The sequence below is a fragment of the Ailuropoda melanoleuca genome, chromosome 1 (genome assembly GCF_002007445.2).
Source record: "Ailuropoda melanoleuca isolate Jingjing chromosome 1, ASM200744v2, whole genome shotgun sequence".
Classification (NCBI taxonomy): Eukaryota; Metazoa; Chordata; class Mammalia; order Carnivora; family Ursidae; genus Ailuropoda; species Ailuropoda melanoleuca.
Window position 1 is genome coordinate 54,534,568 of NC_048218.1, and position 20,867 is coordinate 54,555,434.

Sequence of the window (20,867 nt, forward strand, 5' to 3'; positions counted from 1 at the left end):
TGGCACATAGCAGGTGCTCAATAAATGTTATTTAAATTGTATATATTTTTTAAATGTCATCTAATACCATGAAATATGTTAAAATAATCTTTTAATCTTATATATGTCTTCAGAGTGCATTTAATTTCATTTAAAAATTGATTTAACTTTATTATCTATACTTTCTTCCTTCTTCATTTTGGTGACCTCTAGGAAGTGCAAAAAGTCTATTTTCCTTTGATTTGTAAAAATACCTAGAGTTTTTAAAGTAAAGCACACTATAATAGAATGTTACAGTGGTAGTTCTAATGTTCAGTTTCCTATATTTCTTTGTCATTTGATGTCAAATAAAAGTCATAGCTAAAAGTACCCTAAAATTTCTCATTAGAAAAAATAGCTTCAACATTGACTAAGCCTTTCATCTAAGCACATGAAAACCCTTTATAGGCATTAGCAAATTAAGTTTTAAGACACCTCCATTGGAAAAGTCAGAATTAGAACATGTGGACTAGAACCACATAGGCTAGTTTAAGAACTAAGGGTTCATACTAGATCTATCAGAATGACCTGAAAAGATTACAACTCAGCCAGTCTGCTCATTCCTATCATTTTAACAACTGACATGGAACTCCAACTTTGAAATGGGTTTTTGTTTAAATATCATCTTTACATAAAAGTAATGCATGCGTATGCTTACAAAAATCAAATAGGACTGAAAGTGTTATAATGAATATCAATAACACCTTTCTCCATACCTCCCCGACCCCAGATTCCCTAGAGACAACCTCTTCTTAACTACTAGCTTTTGTATTTATAAATAGTACGCTTAGATTGCTACTCTTGATTTACCAATGTTAGATACTTTTTATGCCCTTCTGTGATAAATGAGGAGTTAGCTATTAGGACACAACCACCACTGCACCTCCCCTATTCCTTCCTCTGATTGTATTGGTTGTAATTAAATAACATAGCAGTAGAGTATTTTGAGGATATATATAGTTTCCCGGTGCGCTATCAAACAGTTGCTCTATGTAGTTCCATTTCCTTTCATACACAGCCTTTTGGATTTGTTCCTGGAATTCCCGATTATTTTACTTTGTTTTCGCAACTTCTTCGTATAGCCATCTTTTTTTTTTTTTTCTGAAGCCCCATCATATAAGGTACTTATCAAATGAGTGCCTCCTCTCTCTCCTACCCCAACTACAGAAAGTTTCCACATCAGCCTCCTACTTCATTTGGGGCTGCTGTTCTCCAGTGTTGCTATCTTGGGACCACCCTTGACTCCTGTCCTGGGTTTGCAACCACCATTTCCTGAATTTCATATCTTTCTATTTCTTAGTATTGCTGGAGGCACATTTTCTCAGTCTTTTCTGGTTGAAAGTGTTTTTCTTCTACTCTCTGCCCCACACTTGATAGGTAATTTACATAGGCATAGAATTCTAGGTAGAAAATCATTTCCCATCAGGATTTTGAAAGGATTTCTTTGTTGTCTTCTAAAGACAGTAAACAACTGATTATGAATAAACTCAAAGGTCATGGATTAAACATACCACGGTCTAGTTTGGTATTTCCAGGTAAAAGCATCTTAAGAATTCTTAGAAAATGAAAGAAGAATATAGATCTCATGATAACAAGATTTTAGATTAAGGCAGAACTCGCTACATAATTTGAGGGACCCAGTACAAAATGAAAATGTGGGGCCCTTTGTTAATAAATTATTAAAAATGTCAAAGCAATGCCAGTAGAGCATTAAACCAAGCACAAGGACCCTTTAAGTGCAGGGTCTATGCATCTGCACAGGTGGCACACCTGTTAGGCTCACCCTGGTCTCAGATCTAGCTCTGTAGACCATTTCCTTAATCTTCAATCCCTCATGGAGCATCACCAAGCCATAGAGTCCCATTTACAAAATAGGACTGACAATGTCTATCCTAACCATCCAGGGTTGTGGTGAGTCATATATAACATGGTAAAAATAATATATGTGTGGGCACTACGGAAATCACAGAAGTGTAAAGAAGAATAAGCCTTTATGGAGTATTCTCCTTTATCATTCATTGATAAAAAGTATTAGGTTGGTGTGAGCATCATTGTATCCTCTTTTATGGCTGGATAACTGATATATAGACATTTCATGGCTTCAAATATATATTTTTGAGCCACTCCAACACTAGAGTTTTGTACAAGAAAAGCTTACAACTCATTGTTGACCATCACATTGTAATCTCAAGACTTTTTACTAAAATTTCCTACTAATTTCACCTTACAAACAGCATTTTAGAGCCAGCACTTAAGTTGTGAAACATGGTGGTAACTGTGAGCATGATTTGCTGTTCTTCTGCCCCGAGTTTTATCTGGTGACCCTATTAGAATAATAGACCTTTACCCAGTCTGAAGCTATATTCATCAGTATGTGTGCAGGTGGCTCTGTTTTGCTGTTTGAATCTTGGATTAGTTACTAACCAGCTATATGATATCAAGTAAATTATGGGATTTTTTGAGCTTCATAGGTTTGTTGTGGGAATTAGCTTATGTATGAAGATTGCAGACATATCGTAGGTGCTCAGCAAATGGTTACTGTTATCACTATCTGCTGAAGAAGAATAGGAATCATAAGTCTACTTTTCAAATGACCAACCATACCCATTTTTGTACAAGAAAATTATTTAAAAAACATCCCGGTTCAAATATACTAACGTTCAGTTTCATGAACAGAAATGAGTACTCAGCTTCTCGCTAGATCAGCACAGAGCTTTTAGACCAGGGGCTCACAGACTGCAGCCCACTGCCTGTTTTTCTCTAGCTTATGAACCCAAAATGTTTTTACACTTTTATTTTTCTTTTCTTAAGACATATTTGACATACAACACTGTGTGCGTTTAGGGTTGATTTGATACATTTCTATTGCAGTATGACTGTCACTGAAGCATTAGCTAAAACTTCTGTCGTGTCACACTCTCATTTCCTCTAGCGGTGGAAACAGTAAAAATCTATTCTCTCAGCAAATGCAATGTTTATAATACAGATTTGTTGCCTGTAATATACTCTCAAGTGGTTGAACAAATAAAATCACATTTTGTGACATCTGAAATTATATAAAATTTGAATTTTACTGTAACAAGCCACATTCGTTCATTGCCACCGTGTCTGTGGCCGCTTTGGTGCTACAAAAGCTGTTGAGTAGTTGAGCCGTAGCTGCCCCATGGCCTGCAAAGCCTAAAATATTTCCTATCTTGGGGCGCCTGGGTGGCACAGCGGTTAAGCGGCTGCCTTCGGCTCAGGGCGTGATCCCGGCGTTGTGGGATTGAGCCCCACATCAGGCTCCTCCGCTATGAGCCTGCTTCTTCCTCTCCCACTCCCCCTGCATGTGTTCCCTCTCTCGCTAGCTGTCTCTATCTCTGTCGAATAAATTAAAAAAAAATCTCTAAAATATTTCCTATCTAGATCTTAAAAGTCAGCTGACCCTCAGACTTCTCACTACATAGCCACAACCTAATGAGACCATCCCAGGATGCTTGCACTGTTGTCTCTCCATCTGGAAATAGTCACCCTGGGGCACCTAGCATTCCACCAGTCAAACCATCCTGAGACCTCAGCTCCTTATCCCTCGCCCATGTCCTCACATCTGCCGCTGACCTCAGTTTCTCGTCTTAACCACAGTTCATACCTCTGACATGATAGCTCCTCTTGCTAATCTGAGAGGAGACCAGCAGATCCCATTCAGGTGTAGAAGTCCACCCCAGCAGCCTACCCAGTAAGAATCTTCAAGTGTTTTCTAGATGCAATTTTGGAAAATGTAGTGCGTTTTTTCACAGTGTGTATTTTCACTCTTGGCGGCTGTGGTTATGAAGATTCTGCTTATACCTAGCACTCTACATGGAAGAGGTGGGGGGCTGAAGATGGAAAGAAAGCTGAGTTAGGGAAGAAGCAAAGGCGAAGAAAGGTGATAACATAAAACAATGAAAATGAACCAGTTTGGCGAAAGACTATAAGGCACAGAATGACTGAATGAATGAATGAATGAATGAATGAATGAATGAGGGATTCATGGGAGTAATTAAGCAAGACTTTGCTGAGAGGCTAGGATCTTAATTAGTTGGGCCTTAAAAGATGAGATGGATTTGAAGAATGCCTACTGGAGGGGATAGGAAAAATAAATAGGTCGGTGAAATGAGTTCTGCATCTGACCTGCCTACAATAGGGGTCAAGGGTTGTAGAGGCACCTCCCTTCTCCAATTTTCCACCCTCCATCACCGCAGTACCGCCACCCGGTCCCCATAGCAATACATTACAAAAAGGCACCTTCAATGACTAGACTAGAAAGTGGTGACTCTCTCTGGCTGGATCCGTTAGGTAGAGGCACTCTCTCCTCCAAGGAGGCAGGCAGGCCTGCACCAGGGCAGGAACAGGAGGGCAGGGTGGCTGTCAGTCTCCATTTGCACCCCGAGGGCCAGACACCCTCATGCACAGCACAACCTGACTAATATATTGCAGATCTGAAATGCGTGGAACCCCAACTGCATCTTATTTTTTGATAGGTTTTGTTGGAATTTTCCAGTATATTAAAATGGCTTAAATTAACATTTGATACTATGCTCTGTTTGGTGAGGCTGTGGCTACACAGGTGCTCTCATTGTTGGCAGGAAAGCAAAAAGCATACAATCCCCACAGGGAGGAATTTGACAAAATCTAGTGCGATCACATATGCACATTTCACCCCTTTGACACAGCAATTCCAATTGTAGGCATCTGTTATAAAGACATACTGGCAAAAATGCAAAATGATTTATGTTCAAGACTGCTCTTTAAGGCATCATTTAGAAAAGCAGTAAGAGGGCTCCTGGGTGGCTTAGTTGGTTAAGAGTCTGCCTTCAGCTCAGGTCATGATCCCAGGGTCCTGGGATCGAGCCCTGCATCAGGCTGCCTGCTCTGCAGGGAACCTGCTTCTCCTCCACTTATGCTCTCTAGCTCTCTTGCTCTCTCTGTCTCTCCAATAAGTAGATAAAATCTTTAAAATATATGTCTATAGAATAGCAGTAAAATGGAAACAACAAAAACTATCTCTTAATAGTAGACTGACTAAACAAATCAGGGTTGGCAAACTTTTTCTATAAATGGCCAAATAGTAAATATTAGGCTTTGTGGTCATATGGCCTCTATTGTAATACTCAGCTCTATCATCCGAACATAAAAGCAGCCATAAAACATAATGTGTGTGGTTGTGTTTCAATAAAACTTTATTTGTAAACACTGAAGTTTGAGTTCTATATAACTTCTGTGTCACAAAATATTCTTCTTCTTTTGATTTTGTTTTCAGCCATTTAAAAACGTAAAATTCATTCTTAGCCTGAAGTACATACAAAAACAGATCGCAGACTAGATTTGGTTCTTGGGCTGTACTTTTGTTAATCTCTGGAATAAACTGTGGTACATCCCCACCATGGAACCCTATATAATTGCATAAAGAAGTGAGGAAGATATCTATTCACTGTTACGGATCCAGAACTTAGTAAGTGAAAAAATCAAGGGGAGAAAGTTTATAGCATGCTAACATTTATGTAAGAAATAGAAGCAAATAGTATATATGTAAAATGTTTGTATATTCAAAAAAAATGATGGAAGAATAAACCAACAACTACTTAAAACAGTTACTTACAAGTTAAGAGCTGAAACAGTGTGGAATGGACAGGTGTGGAAACCAGATTTCTGTGAATGTAACTTGTAATATTATTTTGACTTTGGAATGTATTTTTGACATAATTAATAAATAAAATGAAATCACAAAGGAAAATATTGATTTAGTTGTCAACACATAAAAATTGGGATATTTTGAAAAGAAATCTCAATTTCCTTTCTTCTGAAATGTTGAAAGATCTGGTTGGCATCACTGAGTCTACTTATCCACTTGCAGCTGTCTCAGGAAGGCACGTTTTAGCAACTTCCTTTTTAGTAAGACATGTATTCTCAGATTTCGCTATAGGACCCACTCTGGTGGTTTCACTCACCCTTGCCTTCCTGGCCTGTGTGGGCATTAAGTTTGTAACTGCTGCCCTAGGAGAGGCAAATGAATTAATACTTGATGCTTCATGGGGCAGTAATAGGAAAGTATGCAGTATTTTGAGCACAAATATGCAATGATAGAAATAGTATTTCAGGGAGATTAACCTGCCAGTGTTGTGAGCAATGATCTAGAGTGGGGAAGAGCCTGATCCCAGAGAGACTAATCCAGATTTGGTTATGCTAACATAGGCATGAGAAAAATTGACCTGCATGGGTGATGGCTGCAGGATGAGGAGAAAGTCAAGAAAAAGCCATCAGGACAGGGAATCAAAAAGAATGAGGAATTACATCAGAGCTGGAAAGCACCTGAGAGATCCTCTAATCTCACACCTCTCTTTTATAGGAAACTGAAGCCCAGGGTGGTAAAAAACTATATATGGAATTTCACATCTGGTTAACATCAAGGTTAAGATCACCGTCTAGGTTTTTTTTCAAGTCTTAATGTAATGTAATTGCCATGAAATTTTATTATTTTGAAGTTGCCACTGACAGGGAAAGACAAAGCTCGTTAAAGAACTTTATGACACTTATAACCACATAAGCACTAATTGTACCGTGGTGTCCCCAGCATATAAAGCAGCTGCTATTCTGGCTGATGGCAAAGTTGTATCACTGACAGGAGTAAAGACTTACAAAGAGAATTTTCCTTGGAGAGAAGATAGCAAATTTGAGTTTTAAACATGGTGAGTAAAGTGAAACATGTAATTGGTGGTTCTAGTAGGCAATTGAAAATCTTTCCAAATAGGCAATTTTATATAAGATATTTCTCTGATTATTGCAACTATAAATTAATGTCAATTTATTTAGGGTACTGGATCTGTTATAACAACAAAAAAGAGAGAGTTATCTCTATACATTTGTCAAAACACGTAGATTATACAACCCAAAGTAAATAATGATGTATCAATATTCGCTCATCAACTGTAACATTAGCACACTAATGCAATATGTTAACAGTGGAGGAAATTACAGGGGTTCTGGGGGGACACATGGGAATTCTCCATACTTTCCACTCAAAGCAAAACTACTCAAAACAATAGTCTATTAATTTTTAAAATTATGTTGGTGGAAAGATCCACCAATAACCTATTGTGAGGCCACAAAATCAAAATTGCCAATTTGTTCTCTCAGTAGATCTCCATTGGCAAATACATTCTCAGAAAAGACACAAATGACTAAATGCCAACCCAGATTTATAGTGACTATTACTTTTTGCTTCTGAAAAAATAAATTGTAAGAAAGTTTTAAAGATAATTTAAAGATCGGTAAATGAAATCAGAAAAAATAGTTTTAAAAAGACAATTGCTTGAAACAATACACAGTTTTCCAGCATTTTTTTTCCTGCTGAAATTTGACTTGTTGGTCATTGAGATTACCAACGAGATTGGTCTTTGTACCTGACAGAGATTTTATACTATAATGTAGATTGCAGTACACACTCACTGATTCTATGGCAAATGGCTGAAAAATAAACATACCAAACTGCCAAAATGAACCACCACATTACCAACCAAAATGTGTCAACCCCCTAGGAATTAATACTGGTTTCTAAAGCTATACTGATTTTACAGTGGACCACTTGGGTCATTATCTTCAAAGTAATTAAATCAACCCAGGGTTGTTCACATAATAATGTAATCACATTTTAATGACTTTAAAACAGGTAAAGAGTGACTTGTCATTTGTGTTTGCTCTCCAAGGACCTTCTAAAAATTCATTTTTCTCTTCCTTCTTTTTTTTATTATTATATTTTTGATATAAGTTACTATGTAACATCAAGGCAATGAATGAGAACATATGTAGACACTGGGTTTGTTATGCCGCAAATTTAGAATATTGTAGTGTTAGATTTTCAAGGGATTGACTTAATTATTTTATTCACATGGGTCTCAACTGGGAAGCTTGCACCTTGAGAGCCATTACTGAAATTCGAACTCTTTATTTTAAACTTTCTTTCTTTTTTTTTAGATTTATTTATTTGAGAGAGAGAGAGAATGTGCACACATGCAAGCAAACGAATGGGGGGAGGGGCAGAGGGCGAGAATCCACAAGCAGACTCTCCACTGAGCAGGGAGTCCAATGTGGGCCTCGATCTCAGGACCCTTAGATCATGACCTAGCTGAAACCAAGAGTCAGACATTTAACCAACTGAGCCACCCAGGGGTCCCCAAACTCTTCACTTTAAGGAGAAGAAACTAAGGTTCCAAGACATGGGTTAATTTGCCCAAGCTCTTTGGTGATTGGTCCTGGACTTGAATCTATTTGTCCTTTCCTGTATGGCATCCTTCCTTTCACATCGAGTTACCGTAAGTCTGTTGGTTCAGTTCTGTGTATCTCTTGTGTATATCAACAAAAAACAAATATGTTAAGATGGGATGATCTCTAGAGGCCCTTACAGTTCTACGATTCTATCAGTTACTACACTGTGGGTACATAGGAGTGGGTGTGGGGAAGAGGTAATAGTATTCAGCTTTGATTCTTTCCCCCCCTTTCCCTTAACTGTAAAGCAAAAAAGGAAAGAAAATATATTTAATCTGGCATACATATGGAAGTTAGACTGTAGCTGGTCTGCAAAGTGACATCTAGGGTCACCCTGCGTGTCACCGCAGGCACCAGGAGGCTCAGACGAGGTCTCGTCCTGTGCAGGTAGACCAATCTTACACTTTTCACATTCTACCAACTACTCCTGTAGAAGCAGGGTTTTATTTTGTAAAATACACACACTGGCATAACCGCTCAGTTTTAAATTTCTCCTTGTTTCCAGAGCATTCAAGCTATAAATAGCTTTTAAGCCATCATTCCTATTTCACGTGAATTTAGTTATACATAATTACCTTCTTTATGGCTGCCTTACATGTCTCAATTGGAATAAGAGCTCATCTTCCTTTCTGCTGGGGAGAAAGGTCTGAGAGAAGCTTTAAAACCTAGTAAATTACTCTTTCTCTTGCCCTTCTTCAATTCTATGGCTTAAATTCTCCATCAAGCAAGGAAGACCTCTTTTCAATATACACTTCAGCTCTGAGAAAAACAAACTACCAGGAGCTGAATTGCTGTCCTGTGGCCAACAGGCAACTGCTGGCTTCTGGCTCTAACTCCTCTGTGTACCTCCGAATTGTGAAGATTACTGGCACAGTAGGTCACTGTGGGCTGTCTTGCCTTGTGAGAGGCCTTTGGGTACATGTATCTTCCTATATATGCCCTCAGCCAAAGACTGCATACAGCAGGAATTCTTAAGGACAAAGGTACCCTTCAAGTACCAAGTATTATAATCTTTGTATAGTGTAACAGGAAATCTAGTATCCTGGGGAAAGAATAAAATTAGAGGTACAATCCTTGAATCTCTAGAAGCCGTTCTTTAAATAGGATCCCATCAACAATTAACACATCTGAGATTGTTTATTTTGCAAACCTAGGGGAGAAGCTCAGAGTTGCGGTTTATGCAATCAGAAATCACATTTGCAAAAATATAGCTAATCCTTCTTACTCCACAATGTTCAATATACCCACACACACGTGCACATTTTTAAGAGGAAAAAAAATCCAGGAAACATTGCTTGAAATACACTTTTTTTTCTTTTTTCTTTTATGTTTCAAGGTAATAATCACAGCTACCAGGACAGACTGCTTGGGAGCTTCAACAGCATCAATCAATTTCATAGTTAGTAGCATCGCCTTTCCTTGGGGAACACTTCGTATAAGGTAGAATGTGCCCCTGTTCTTGCCAGGGCAGACAAAGGGAGCTGAATCTGAGGGGTGAGACCAAGTCTGCCTGTTCTCCATGAAAGATGGGGAAGGCGAGAATTAGTCAGCAGCACTCACTCTTCCACCTACTTCCCAGATGCCTCTTACTGTTTCTGCCTTATCTTTTTCCTTTAAATTTGGACTGTTTACATAGACAGGCAAACCTTGCCGCAAATACTGGACAATCAGACTGGGCTTTCATGAACTGCCTGACACTACTTCCTCTGGCCCGGATTTTTGGGTTTGAAAAATAAAAGAAAATCTCAGTGCAAGAATGCCTTTTAAATCACTCTTTCCCCTCTCTTTTTGGTCTTCTCTCCCTACCTCTTCTCCACCTCCCAATTTATGGAAGGAGTAAATATGTGAATAAATATGGAATATATTCATTAAAAACATTATCCGTTCTTTGCTTTTATTCATTTGTTTATTTAACAAATATTCTTTGAATTCATCTAGGTGTTAGCTAAGTGCTGGGTATGTATGTAGTAGTCAATAAAATAGATAAGGTCTTAATGAAGCTTATACTTTTCTGAGATAGACATTAAATCAAATAATTATTTGCTAAGTGAAGAAATACCTAGGGGGGTCCCTAATTTAGACTGGGGAGTCAGAGAAAGCTTCTCTGAGGGGGTAACACATACGAACCTCTGAAAGATGTTTGATTGTTCTCCTAAGTCTTCTGGTATAAAAATCTCTGAGCATATCTACATACTTGAAAAATAAATATAACAGAAAGGTGTGAGCATTTATTTGTAAGTGGAGGTCTCTTCATTTTTTCAGAAGTGAAACCAGTTTAATCCAGCAATCTTGCATCTTCTAGAACTATGAGAGGAGATAAAAAGATAAAAATACTTCATTATTTGATGTCAGTGGGGATTAATAAATGAAGTGACAGAGTTAAGACAAAAGTGGTGGACCAGGTATACTTTCCTTTAAATGTGTTAGGATTTAAAAGATCAGTGTGAATGAGAGAGGGAGTCTGCTTAATACTATGAACAAATTCAAACCCCCTCTTTGATTACTCCTTTGTTGTTATTGCAAAAATGGGAAGAGGACAAAGAACACGCAAACATGAAGGAAAAAGCTTTCTAGACACAATCTTGTTTAGATTTTGGAACTTTGTTATAAATCCATGAGATACTGTCTACGTTGATGAAATTATTGAATTAACAAGATGTTACATTTGCGACATGCTTTCTCATTTATAAAATGCTTAACATCCCACTTGATTCTCAAAACAGATCCCCATTTTGAAGTAGAAATAGAGTTCAGATATGTTCAGAGTATACTGGTGAATGGGGAAACTGAGCTTCAAAAGTTGGTTTTCTAACACCAATGCCTGTGGTCTCGTTACTATATCACACTGCTGAGCCTTATTGTAAGTCAGATACCCTGAGCTTGTCCTGAATGGAGTGACAGGTTTCACACATCAAAATGTCAGTTGGACAATCATGCTTTCTGCTATGTCACTTCATGGAGACCAAAGGGTCACAACCTCATCTCATTCTAGTTTCCTTCAGAGACTCATTATGAGATCTCACATCCAAAAGCAGAAGGGCAGATAAATCTTAACTTTTAATATGGTTTGAGGCACCTTGTGACTAGCACCTATGGAAGCAAACATGGCTTATGTGAGACTCACAGTCTCATAGCATGTTTCTGCCATTAGTGCCTTTCATGAAGAAAAATGAGTAAGTAAGAGGTATGGAGGTTGCTGAATTAGGTGAGAATTTGTAAGCATGCTGAGAACACCTCCTCTAGAACAATATTTAGTGGAGAGAGATCTTCACAAGACTTTGCTCTTTAAAGACCTAAAATCCTTCTGAAAAGAGATGTGTGTGTCCCAATAATTCCAATGTTTAAAGAAAAGCAAGTTCCTGGCCTCAAGTAAAACGATAGTAATAATAGTAGTAGTAACAATAATGATGATGATGATGATAACGGTAGTGTAGACAATGGGACACATCTGTCTCTGTTATTCTGAAATAATTCTACCTAAGGCAACTTAGGCATTCTTGAATTATTTTCCATGTCAGAGTATTTAGGTAGAATATGGCTGATTTCTAATTATAAGGAAAACTGTTTTCTAAAATCACAATGGCTGTGCGTGATTGACATAGTTGTTTGGTCAATCCTGCAATCATTCCTAAAATGATTCTTGCAAAAGGCTAGAAAGGCCCATACTAGGCATAGCCATGTGAACTAGTCCTAGCCAAGAAAACATGAGGGAGGTCTTTTAGAAGTTTCTGGGGGGAGTTTCACTATTGTTTAGAGATGTTATTGACTTCCAATCCTCCCTTCTTCTTGCCTTTAACTTGGCCATGATGCCTGGAGCTGCTGCAGCCCTTTTGTGACCACAAGCATTGAAGATAATGAGGGCACAGTCAGAAATCTATAGAGACCATGGCAGAAAGACTGAAATTGCCTAGGCTTAACTGTTGTAAATCAGGTGAACTAAAACTAGCATTTGGTTACTTTTAGCCTTTCCATCATACAAGAAAATAAATCTCTCTTTGTTTAAACTACTATTCCTGAGATTATTTGTAATGTACAGCTGAAGGAATTCGATTGATAACACTGTGTAGTTTTGAGCTAGTTACTTAAAGGCTGGAACCTAAGATTCCTTGTGTATGAAATGAAAGAAGGTTGAACTCTTTTAAATCTAAGAATTCTCTGATTCAAAAAGTACATTGGCTCCATTGTATTCAGAAACAATTTTTTAAAAGATACTGTACACATTTGCTTTCAATTTTTTAAGTAGCCTTACTTTTTAGTACCATGGGAATATGAAATAGTACATATTTTAAACATATTTTGCTATTACTTGTCTACTACTGAAATGGTTATATCACTTTAACACAAAGTGTTTTGTGTTTTCATAATTCTTCACAAATGTAGGTTCTAGTCAATGCAATGGGAATATTCCACTGGATTTATACAGAAAGCTAAAATGTACAGTTTATATGTTCCCATACAAATACAGAACTATTGGCCTAACACTGAAGAGTATCTATTTTAAGAGGACTAAGACTTAATCACAAAAGGCCTGTCAATCCAGTCTTTACTCTGAGACTAGCACAAGGAAAATACCTTTTTCAATGACAACTTCAAAGAAAACATCTTTTTATTGTTGCTATTTAAAGATCACTATGGGAGTTAATGCTTGGTCATTGAAAAGGAACTATCTCCATAGGCAAAAGAATGAAAGTGAGGGATTTTTAAAGCACTTCCTAAGTAGATTTGCAACAACAGATTTACAGGGAATGAATATTACCTTCATTTTCAATAGGATACTATCCTATCATAACAAAAACTATTGTGTCTTCTCACATATAATTTTACGAGTCTTAAGTGAGAGAAGGGTCTTAGCAACATCTGAAGATTAAATTCCTGAGAAAATACATTTATTTTCAATCTGAAAAATTAGGATTTTAAGAAAGCAATTCTAGTGAGCAGAATCTCTCAGAGTATAATATTTCCAGTGAAAAGCCTGAGAAAATACCAATGTGTTAGTACTTTCTCATGCCTCAATTTGTGAATGGCTAGGTTAATATGTCAGAAACAGGTGATGCACACCAGCCTTCTGCTCTTCACATTTTACTAGTTATAGATCAGCACCATTCAGGATATAGTTTTACTTCTAAGTTTGGTTTAAATGGTGGAATATTTTGAAAATTCAATTTGGTACACTTTTCCAAGTGCCTTTTAAAAACCTCTCAAAACATATTCTTATTATATCGGATTTAACATGAGTAATAAATAAGTAAAAAAGAAGCTGACAACTTGTTTAGAGTTTTATAGATGGAGCTTAAACTAGTCCAAATCTCACCAAATTTCTGAGAACTTAAGAAATTCAAATTGAGTTCGTGTTGCTTCTGTGTGAGCAAACCCTTGTAAATTCGTTCTTGTCTCTGTGTGACAGATGATGGCAAAGAGTAAAAATAAGGGATTTTTCCCTAACGGGGTGGCATTTCCAGGCAGCTTAATCACCCATTCTTATGGTGTCCTCCAACTCAGAGACCATCTCTTCCTCAGTTTTCCTATTAGCAAGAACACAAAAGTGAAAAATTATACATCCCACTTTCATTAACCTCTTACTCCAACCAGCTAAGAGTTGCAGTCAAATCGGACAACTGGGCAGCAAGGAACCAGTTTGGATCTCTAATAACCAACATTGACCTGATCTTCAATACGGCCTTGCAATTTGACCACATTCCCATGGTCAGCTCCTTCTCCTATTCTCCCTCCACGACAATTACTTCCAAGTTCTATCTTCAATGATTTCATTCCCTCTGCACTCCTAATACTCTCAGGATTTTACATTCTCCTTTAAAATAATAAAAACTTAAAAAAAAAAAAAAAGCCTGAAACAGAAAATGTCTTCAACCCTTCAATCACCTGTCACCAAATCAATGCTACTTCTTCCCTCTCTTCTTTCTGGCCCGTAAAAACAGAGGAAATCATTATTCAAAGCCAGTCTCTCCACACATTTTGTGGATTATGTTTCCTTCTGCATTTCCAGGAAATTCATAGGCTTTTTGTGCTCACAATGTCATTGTTTTGAGTGGGCATTATATATAAATGGTTCAAGGGTCAAAAAAGTTAAAAGGGAATATTGATGAAAAGTCTATTTTTCATTCCTAGTGCCAGGTAACCTGTCTTCTCCTTGGGGCAATTGTTCTGCCAGAGATATTCTATGTACACAAAAGAAAATGTATGCAGATGTCAGGGAGGAAGAATTTCCTCTGCCCTTCAAGGTCTTTCTACCTGGATGAAGAATCAAACTGACATGAGACAGATTAACAGGAGAAAATCAAATGTAATTTTGTATGTACAGGGAATCCACATAGATATAAAATTACAAAGACAGCCAGGCAACATGACGCTCATAGGAGCTAAGGAGAGCAATGGGTTCTAGGGATACAAATGGGAGGAAGACCACTAGCAGAAAGGTGAGAGGAGATACTTGGAGAACAAAGATTGCCCTGCTATCTAGATAAGTGTCTTAGGTAGAAAAATCTCTGTTAATGACTCCCCTCCAGGTACAGGCTAGCAGTTGAGGGGAAGGTAAAGAGCTTTTCCTGAGTCTGCTGCATTCTGATCGCTTTTAACTCAAAATGGCGTTCATGCCAATGTGGCTCATCTTGGGGCAGTTCGCCCTTGGCCTTCACACAAGCATATTCCTTCTTAGGTCTTAAAAAAAATTTTTTTTTAAAAGGACTATTCTGTACACATTGTTACATAGCTTGCTTTTTTCATTAAAGAAATGTATCTCGGAGACAATATTAATTCATAAAGTCATTGTCCATCTCCTCAGTTCAGGTAGAAGGAGGAGCACTGGAGGTCATATCACCCCAGGCACGGCTGGGCCGACAAAGGAGCACATGGGCCTAGGCTCAAGGGATAGGAATGTTTGTTTATCACTCACAGGAACCTGTAGGACAAGTAGTTTACCTGCAGCAATCTAGAGATAGAACCACCAGATATACCGAAGGAATTCTCTAACACAAAGAATAAAGATTTGTGTGGATTCCAAGTCTCTTGAGAAGAAAAAGACCCCTGGGGAACCAGAAGAAGTGACCACAGAGCATCAGCTAACCTGACCTCGTGAGCTGACAATCACCAGCATCCACCTTCTCAGGAGACCCCTGCCACCAATTTTCCCCTTAAAACCTCTCCTTTGCCAGCCATAGGGGAGTTTGGGACTTCTGAGCATTAATTCCTTGTTCTCCTGGGTGGTGCCACACCAATAAATGGCCTATCTTCCTTCACTGCAAAGTTTCAGTATCAGTTTTTATTAACTTGCTGCACATCAGTTGAAGAAGTCTTTGTTTGGCTCGGTTATAAAACTACTGGTTCAGGGGCGCCTGGGTGGCACAGCGGTTAAGCATCTGCCTTCGGCTCAGGGCGTGATCCCGGCGTTATGGGATCGAGCCCCACATCAGGCTCCTCCGCTATGAGCCTGCTTCTTCCTCTCCCACTCCCCCTGCTTGTGTTCCCTCTCTCGCTGGCTATTCTCTATCTCTGTCAAATAAATAAATAAAATCTTTAAAAAAAAAAAAAAACTACTGGTTCATTCTTTTTAAACTACATGACATTAATTATGAATGATCCTTACATGTTATTGAATCCAACCTTATTGACAGATATTCAACTTGTCTCCAAACTTTATTGTTATAAACAATGTGGCAACATATAGTTTTGTACTTTGAAAATATACCTATAGGTTAAATTCCTATTAGTGGGATTGCAGGGTGAAAGGGAAAACACAATTGAAATTTTGACAGATGTTGCCAAATTATCTTCCACAGATGTCAAGCCGAACTACTGTTCCACCAAAAAAGCATGAGAGTGATAATTTTCACCCAACAAAAGGTCATCACGAATTTTTTTGCTGATGTCATAACATAAATGAGCATTTTGCTTATTATGAGATTGACAGTCTTTTCCAATAATTAGAAGCCATTTTTAATTCCTTGTCTTTTTTTTTTTTAAAGATTTATTTATTTGAGAAAGACGGAGAGAGAGAGTGCACCAGCAGGGGGAGGGGCAGAGGAAGAGGGAGAAGCTGGCTTCCCACCGAGCTGGGAGCCTGATGCTGGACCCCTGGGATCATGACCTGAGGTGAAGGCCAACACTTAACCAACTGAGCCACCCAGGCACTCCTTAATTCCTTTTCAAAGAACTGTTCATGTCCTTTATCTTTCCATGGCATTGTGTTTTTAAAACATTGATTTGTGGAAGTTATTTATATGTAAAGACAGCTTTTGTAATATGAGTTGCAATTTTTTTTTTGGCCATGCAGAACATTTTTTATAGTCAGGTTTATTAGTTTTACTTTTATAGCTTCTGGCTTTTGTGATATACTTAAAGGGCTCTTCCCTACTCCAGGTTTATGGGGAAAAAATTCGTATGCTTTCCTCTACAACTTTTTTTTTTTTAAAGATTTTATTTATTTATTCGACAGAGATAGAGAATAGCCAGCAAGAGAGGGAACACAAGCAGGGGGAGTGGGAGAGGAAGAAGCAGGCTCATAGCAGAAGAGCCTGATGTGGGGCTTGATCCCATAACGCCGGGATCATGCCCTGAGCCTAAGGCAGACGCTTAACCGCTGTGCGGTCAAATTTTACAGATTTCTTGTTAAAATCATTTCTAGATATTTTACCATTTTATTGATATTGTAAGTGGATCTTATCTTTTATTAGATCTCCTAACTCATTTTAATATATGACAGGTACTAAATTCTGTATGTTAATTTTGTAATCAGTCACCTCATTGAATTCTTAAATTGTAATAGGTTTTCAGTTGTCTTGGGATTTTCAGGTGTACAATTTTATTACCTATAAACTGTGATAATTCAACTTCTCCATTTCTAATGTTTAAATCTTAAATTTCTCTTTTTCATTTTCAACCCTCAGAATAATGTCAGACAATAGTGTGATCATTGTTATTCTTATCTTGTTACTTGGGTAATCCTTAGTTGTAGATTATCTTCAAATCCCTAATGTCATCAGCTTCTCCCCATCTCCTAGATATCTTACAGTCCAGAAAAACTCAGTGGATACCACACTGCACTCCAACTATGGCTCCCTTACTCCTCGTTCATAGCCATACGACTTGAAAAAGGTACCTATACTTGTTCTTCTCACGTCCTCCTCTTGCATTCCTTCTTGTGTTAGTTTCAGTCTAGCTTCTGCTTCCTCAGCTAGGTAGATCAGGTGCACGGCCTATGAAGCATGTGGTACTCGAGAAACTCTCTTTGGTGGTCATGATGGTGGCAGGAAGACTGAGTTCCTCAGACAGTGACAGCAGTATAAGAGATGGTGTCTGACTGGTTTCAGAATACAACAATCCGTATGTGAGACCTCCACACAGAGATGATAATAATACTGTTAGATACCCAGATACAGAACTCGTAACATTGGTCTATTCTGGGGAAGTAAATTTAGAGATAATCAGCAAATTAATTGTATTTCAAGCCATGTAAGCATAGGAGTTCACTTAGGACAAAATATAGAATAAGCACATAAGCCCTAATCCTGAGAAGCGGGAATATTTCAATGACATGTTGAAGAAAAGGCAACTCTAAGCAAAAGGAACCAAGGAATTGCCGGAGAGGAAAAAAGGAAACTAAAAATGTGATGTCATCAAAACCGAGGGACAAGAATGTTTCTAGAAAGAGGGAATAATCAATTAGGTTGAACGTTATGATTAAAATGAGGACATTGGTAATCTCAGGTAAAGCAAGTAACAGAAACCAACTATGGCTAATAGAAGCAGAATTTATTATATTACTAATAATATTGGTATAATTAGGGCTACCTGGGTGGTTCAGTTGGTTAAGTGTCTGTCTTCGACTCAGGTCATGATCTCAAAGTCTGGGATGGAGCCCCACGTCAGGCTCCCTGCTTGCTGGGGAGTTTGCTTCTCCCTCTCCCTCTGCACCTCCCCTCCCCCAGCCCCCTGCTTGTGTGCTCTCTCTCTCAAATAAATAAATAAAATCTTAAAAAAATAATATTGATATAATTAATGTAACTAATTATATAATTACTGTCTCTTCTCAGTGAATGTCATCAGCACCTACTCAGTGCTCAGGTCAGAAACTTTAGAATCATCCTTAACTTTGTTCCTCTTACCCTCAGAACCCAACCAATCCTCAAGTCCTACCAATTCCTTTTCAACTCTGTCAACTTCTCTATTTTCATCATTTTGGCTCTAACTATAATGACTTCTTGCTTGATTTCCTATATCTACTTAACTTGAATTTGCTCTTATTCATGCCAATCCATTCTCTCTGTGGTAGTCAGGTTGCTCTTTTAAAAATGGGAAGTTGATCATGTCACTTCTCTATTGAGAATCTTTCAATGGCTTGCTATTACTATTAGAAGTCCAAAATACTTAGCATGACCTATGACAATCTCCTTTACCTGGACCCTTTCTACCTCTCTAGTCTCTTATGACAGTCTCCAATTCTGTATTAGTCACAGTATACAGCCAGAAAACTTCATTAATTACTCAATGAAGTTATTTTATTTTAGTTCAAGTGTAGTTAACATACAGTGTTATATTAGCTTCAGGTGTACAATACAGTAATTCAACAATTCCATGTATCATCTGGTGCTCATCCCAAGTGCCTTCCTTAATCTCCATCACCTATTTAACATCCCCCCCACCTCCCCTCTGATAACCATCAGTTTGTTCTCAGTTAAGAGTCTGTCTCTTGGCTTGTTTCTCCCTCTCTCATTTTTTTCCTTTCCTCATTTGTTTTGTTTCTTAAATTCCACATATAAGTGAAATTATATGGTAATTGTCTTTCTCCAATTGACTTATTTCACTTAGCATTATACTCTCTAGCTCCGTCCACATCGTTGCAAATGGCAAGATTTCATTCCTTTTTGTGGTTGAATAATATTCCATTGTATATATATACCACAGGTTCTTTATCCACTCATCTATCGATGGACACTTAGGCTGCTTCCATAGTTTGACTATTGTTGATGCTGCTGCTATAAACATCAGGGTGCATGTATCCCTTTGAATCAGTGTTGTTATATTTTGGGGGTAAATACTCAGTGGTGCAATTACTGGATCATGAGGTAGTTCTATCTTTAACTTTCTGAGGAACCTCCATACTGCTTTCCACAGTGGCTACACTAGTTTACATTCCTAACAGTGTGCAAAGTTTCCTTTTTCTTCATATCCTCACCAACACTTGTTATTTCTTGCCTTTTTGATTTTGGCCATTCCGACAGATATGAGATGATCTCATTGTGGTTTTGATTTGCATTTCCCTGATGATTAGTGATATTGAGCATCTTCTCATGTGTCTGTTGGCCATCTAGAGGTCTTCTTTGGAGAAATGTGTGTTCATTTCTTCTACCCATTTTTTTTATTCGATTATTTTTGGGTGTTGAGTTGTATAGTTCTTTATTTTGGATACTTCAATGAAGTTATTTTTGACTGCATGTATGAGTTTAGAACCCTTAATATACACTCTGACACCCTGTGCTTTTCCTCACACCATTAATAGAATTATGACTAAAAAGAATACACAATTATTCATTTAATATCTACCTCCCCTTCTAAACTGAAAAGTCATCCAAGAGAAGGATCTCTATGTCTTCTTTATTGCTATATCTCCACTCCATGGCACATGGACAATCTGGAATATTTAGTGAATAAATGAAATGTAACTTCTATCATAGCACTCAAAAGCATAGTTCATTTATTATCAATAATCCTACAGGGTCAAAATATTTAATAGTTCTGAAAAGTTATTTCATCATTAGGCAAAAGGGTTAGTTCTCCAAGAATTTCTCTCATGCTGTTATAAACACAGAGATTGGCAGAAATGACATATTAGTTTCTCCAGGTGAGTTGTATTGGAAGTATGAATGCTTAGATCTTTTTCAATAATATACTATATTTCATAGTAATTTAACTAACCATAGAGACAGTTAGGGAAATATATAGGAAAAGACAAATTCAAGAATTAAATAGAATTCTTATGAAATGTATAAAGGGCAGATTAAAAAGGACAAGGAAAATTAGAAAGCAAAGCCTCCCTTCAATCCTGAGGCTCTAGCCACCTAGTTATAGAATCACATATGAAAACAATAACAACACCTGTTTATTTACCCAAATACTCACCAACATTTGTAGCAAAATGATATTTTCAAACAGTGAACAGCAACAGCCAAGCATTAAAATTTTTTATCATGAAAGGGACAGAATTGATTCCCTTGGCAAACCGGCTTGTAGCTCCCTGATTTAGTTCTATGCATTAGGGCAACTTCTTTGTTTGGCTTTCCATTTCCATCAGAGAAAGTGTGTAGGGTACCAGAGGGCAGCAGAGCTATCAAGCAGTGTGTTATCTTTAAAACTGAGTTCCTGATTCTGAAGTTGGATTTTAAGAATTCTGATAGTCAAAGTGTTTGATCTGTTTCTAAGAGGTGAGTATATCTATGCTCTTCCATCCTTAGCTGCTTAGAATATAACAACCCACAGGTGCTGATTTGTGGGGGAGGGTGGAGATGAGGTTATTGCCAACAAGCTTTTAAATTAATGCTAAGGGAGAGGAAAGGGCG